Source organism: Suncus etruscus, chromosome 2 (assembly GCF_024139225.1).
Source record: "Suncus etruscus isolate mSunEtr1 chromosome 2, mSunEtr1.pri.cur, whole genome shotgun sequence".
NCBI classification, from domain to species: Eukaryota; Metazoa; Chordata; class Mammalia; order Eulipotyphla; family Soricidae; genus Suncus; species Suncus etruscus.
In genome coordinates this window covers 54,077,501-54,082,594 of record NC_064849.1, presented here as the reverse complement: position 1 = coordinate 54,082,594, position 5,094 = coordinate 54,077,501, and the positions used below count along the sequence as shown (strand labels likewise).

Below are 5,094 nucleotides of genomic sequence, written 5' to 3'. Positions count from 1 at the left end.
CAGGGGAGAGCGCGAACGCAGTCCCCCACTACCACAAATTATGCAGTCGAGTTTCCCACATTTGGGGAAATCGCAGGGGTCAGCACATCCGGAGTGCAATGGATAAGCCTCACCCTGGGAAAACCACCTTCGTGATCATGGTATCTCCCCTGCCAGGTAAGTATGAGTTGCACAAGCTGCCGTGCCCCATGCCTCTGATAGCACCTCCCTTTACACACATGCCCACTTTGCTCGCGTGCCAGTTGCACAGCTTGCCTTTGAGAGCTCCTCGCCATGATCTATTTCATCGAAAATTAACACTTAATTTTTAGGCGCAGGCCCCGGAGGTGCTCACGAATTAGGACCAACAGCCTCTGCGCGCCGTCTCATCTGCATACGACACGCCCTCTCGGTGACGTTACTTAAGACCCTGTCCTGCCCCCAAATGGAGCGGAGAGGACAGAGTAGTAAGAGATGGAATGGAATCTAGATTACAGTTTTAAATCATATCGAAGGATTTATTTTTTCTTACCACTTTTTCTTGTCTTTTTGGGAAGCTTATTGGAAACTATTTACTTAGTAACGGATTTTAGGCTTGCTTGACTTCTGATGTGACTCTGGATATGATACATTGACTTGCCAAATTAAAAAAAATTTCGTGGGGCTGGAGAGATAGCATGGAGGTAAGGTGTTTGCCTTTCATGCAGAAGGTCATCAGTTCAAATCCCAGCGTCCCATATGGTCCCCCGTGCCTGCCAGGAGCAATTTCTGAGTATGGAGCCAGGAATAACCCCTGAGCACTGCCGGGTGTGACCCAAAAACAAAACAAACAAAAAAAAAAATTTCGTAAGTGCCGAAGCGTTTGTATAGTAGTGCTCATGGAGGTCAAATGGAAGATGAGTGACAGGAGTTAAGATGCAGGGCTAGCTAAGAATGACTGAATGCTTGAAAGGTTATGATAGAGGCCATACATGTGGTGGATAGGGTATGAATAAAGTTGATGCTTCCTGATGCCTGTCTCTGGATGAGTGATTCCGCCGTTCACCTAAACCTGGGACCCTCCAGCTGAATGGGGATTGCTTAGCCACGTGGCCTGGGATGGTAGAGAAAGATTCCACCTCCATCCTTATTTATCCTCCTCCATCCAGATCCATCCTTAATTATTTAATGCTACAAATATTATATATATATATATATATATATATTGTGTGTGTGTGTGTGTGTGTGTGTGTGTGTGTGTGTGTGTGTGTGTGTGTGTGTGTGGTTTTTGGATCACACCCGGCAGTGCTCAGGGGTTACTCCTGGCTTCATGCTCAGAAATTGCTCCTGACAGGCACGGGGGACCATATGGGACGCCGGGATTTGAACCGATGACCTTCTGCATGAAAGGCAAACGCCTTAGCTCCATGCTATCTCTCCGGCCCCTACAAATATTATATTATCTGAGCTGCTGATGGGACCTGAAAGGCTATGCAGCACTGAAGATCAAACCTGGGCTTCCCACATGCAAAGTACAAATCTGTTGAACCATCTCTGTTTCTCTCATAGAAAATTTTGTTTATTTATGAATTTTATTATATTAAATATTTTATATTAACTTTGTACTATTATATGGTGTAGCATTGCTACACTCAGCAATGCTCAGGTTTTACTCCCAGCTATGTGCTAAGGGTCACTCCTAGGAGCATATGCTCAGGGGACCAGATGTAATTCTAGAGATGATGGACACTGGGCTGGCCATCTGCAAAATGAGTGCCTTAATCCCTGTGTTCTCTCTCTCTCTCTCTGTCTCTCTGTCTCTCTCTGTCTCTCTCTCTGGTTTTTGGGCCACACCCGGTAAAGCTCAGGGGTTACTTCTGGCTATGTGCTCAGAAATCGCTCCTGGCTTGGGGGACCATATGGGATGCTGAGGGATGGAACAGCAGTCGGTCCTAGGCTAGCCCGCGCAAAGCAGCCACCTTTATGCCCTGCACCACTGCTCCAGCCCCTCCTCTCTCTTTAAATCACTGTTTCTCTCCTGCTTGTATTTTGCTTTATCAGAAGAAATCCTCTCGAAATTCAGGGATTGTAGTTTGCTGATAGAGTGTCTCACTAGTAGCTGAAGGACTGAGGCTTGCAAGGTAAGTTAGGAGAGCTGAGACAGTAAGAGTTAACTCTCCAGCAAAGACAGGTGTGAAGTAGATATCTCCTTGGGAATAAAAAGGCCAAAGTTTCTTTTAGTCTTATTCCCCTGGTCTTCAAGTCAAATGGAGTCATCTCCATTCCCTGAGGTAACAGTAGTGTAGAAGAAAGCATGTGCCTGAGAGGGGAGTGCAGTGGGAGCCTTCAATGATTGTAACAGTCCAAAAATGCCATTCTGGAATTCTAGGTAAATGAGAAAAATTAGCCTAAGTTACTTAGCTACTTATTTAGTTATGAGTAACTCTTCCACTAAATAAAGTGGGCACTAGTTTTATATTCAGATACAGCATCTTTGGATCAAACAGAAGGCATTCTTTTTTCTTTATTTTTTCTCTTTCTTTCTTTCTTTCTTTCTTTCTTTCTTTCTTTCTTTCTTTCTTTCTTTCTTTCTTTCTTTCTTTCTTTCTTTCTTTCTTTCTTTCTTTCTTTCTTTCTTTCTTTCTTTCTTTCTTTCTTTCTTTCTTTCTTCTCCTTCCTCCCTCCCTCCCTCCCTCTCTCCCTTCCTTCCTTCCTTCCTTCCTTCCTTCCTTCCTTCCTTCCTTCCTTCCTTCCTTCCTTCCTTCCTTCCTTCCTTCCTTCCTCCCTCCCTCCCTCCCTTCCCTTCCCTCCCCTCCCCTTCCCATCCCTTCCCTTTCTCCCTCCCTCCCTCTCTCTCTCCCTCCCTTCCTTCCTTCCTTCCTTCCTTCCTTCCTTCCTTCCTTCCTTCCTTCCTTCCTTCCTTCCTTCCTTCCTTCCTTCCTTCCTTCCTTCCTTCCTTCCTTCCTTCCCTCCCTCCCTCCCTCCCTCCCTCCCTTCTTCCCTCCCTTAACTTTGGTCACACCTGGCTGTGCTCAGGGGTTACTCCTGACTCTACTCTCAGAAATCGCTCCTGGCAGGCACGGGGGACCATATGGTATACCAGGATTTAAAACACTGTCCTTCAGCATGCAAGGCAAATGCCCTACCTTTATGCTATCTCTCTGGCTCCCCTTTTCTTTATTTTTTAATTAACAATTATTTTGGTTATGCTTTGTTTTGGGGCCATACTGGTGGTGCTCAGATACTACTCCTGGCTCTACACACAGGGATTCCTCCTGCCAGTGCTTGGAGAACGATAAGAGGTTCCAGGAATAAAACCAAGGTCAACAGCATGCAAGGAAAGCGTCTTACCCTCTGTACTATCTCACTGTCCCCATAATTACTAATATGTTTTGGGGAGCCATACCCAGCGGCACTCAGGGCCTGCTCCTCCGAGGCCTTCGAGGACCATATGAATGCCAGGGATTGAACCCAGGGATTGAGCCACGTGGAAGGGCTAATGCCTTATCCACTGTGCTATATAGCTTGGGTCCCAATTAATATATTTTTTTGGTTTCGGGGCCACACCCAGCAATGCTCAGGGGTTACTCCCGGCTATATGTTCAGAAATCACTTCTGGCGTGGGGACCATATGGGATGCCAGAGATTGAACCAAGGTTCGTCCTGGATCAGCCGCATGAAAGGAAAACACCCTACCACTGTGTTATCACTTCTGCCCTAGTCCCATTTGTTTATCTTTGCTTCCACTTACTTGGTCAGTAGTGTTTCCTCCTTGAAAATTCCTTTAGCTGGGCCCCGAGAGATAGCACAGCGGTGTTTGCCTTGCAAGTAGCCGATCCAGAACCAAAGGTGGTTGGCTCGAATCCCGGTGTCCCATATGGTCCCCCATGCCTGCCAGGAGCTATTTCTGAGCAGACAGCCAGGAGTAACCCCTGAGCATCGCTGGGTGTGGCCCAAAAACCAAAAACAAACAAAAAAAAAATAAGAAAATTCCTTTAGCTTCAAGGACATGGAGAGTTCTGGCCTATGCTTTCCCCTATGTACTTTATGGTTTCAGGTCTTATACCAAGGTCTATTTTGATTTGATCTTTATGCTTAGTGATAGAAAGTTTATCTTCTTCACAAAGCTGACCACGTTTTCAGCACCACTTGTTGAAGAGATTTTCCTTGCTCCACTTCACATTCTTTGCTTCTTGTTTTTTTTTTTTGTTTGTTTGTTTTTGTTTTTGGTCACACCAGGCAGCGCTCAGGGGTTACTCCTGGCTCTATACTCAGAAATCGCTCCTGGCAGGCTCAGGGGACCATATGGGATGCCAGGATTTGAACCACAGACCTTCTGCACGAAAGGCAAATGTGCTAGCTCCATGCTATCTCTCCGGCCCCTCTAGGAAGATTTTTGGAGTATTTATGATTTTCTAAATATAGTATCATAGTCTGAAAATAAAGTATGACTTCTTCCCTGCCTACCTAGATGCTCGATATCTTTTTCTTGTATAATTGATATGGCAAGTACTTTAAATACCATATTTTGAAGCAAAGTAGTGAGAATGAGCAAACCTGTCTTGTGCCTGATCTTAGAGGAAGGCTTTTTTTTTTTTTTTCAATTTAAATTTTTTTTTTATTTTAATTATGACAACAAAGATGCAAAGAAAGAGGACAGGGTAAAGTTACAGTGGAAGTCCAATCACCCATAAACAGAATTCTCGGTAGAGGGAAGGCTTTTAAATGTTCTCCAGTGAGTATACTATTTGCCATGGACTTGTGGTAAATGGATTGGACTATATTGGAGAAAATTCCTTTGATTCCTATTTTGTTGCCGTTTTTTGTTTTTTGGGTCACACTCAGCAGCGCTCAGGGATACTCCTGGCTCTAAGCTCAGAAATCGCGCCTGGCAGGCTCAGGGGACCATATGGGATGCTGGGATTCAAACCACTGTCCTTCTGCATGCAAGGCAAATGCCCTACCTCCATGCTCTCTCTCTGGCCCCTTTTGTGGTATTTTTTTTATGACCTACCGCCCTGTTTGAACGAATAAGTATAGATAGAATAAGATACTTGTCTTCTAAGCATTACTGGAGCCCAAAGAGCTAGGAAACTACTAAGTTCTTTCTTTGTTACCTCAAATTTAACCCCCAAG

At 45.0% G+C, this 5,094-nt stretch overlaps 1 non-coding gene across 1 annotated transcript; it reads right to left on the bottom strand.

Moving 5' to 3' along the window:
• Positions 1–164, bottom strand: LOC126003231 (U1 spliceosomal RNA). The gene has a single exon (XR_007493764.1). It is a non-coding gene; the product is annotated as a U1 spliceosomal RNA (small nuclear RNA).
• Between the last annotated feature and the right edge of the window lie 4,930 nt (positions 165–5,094).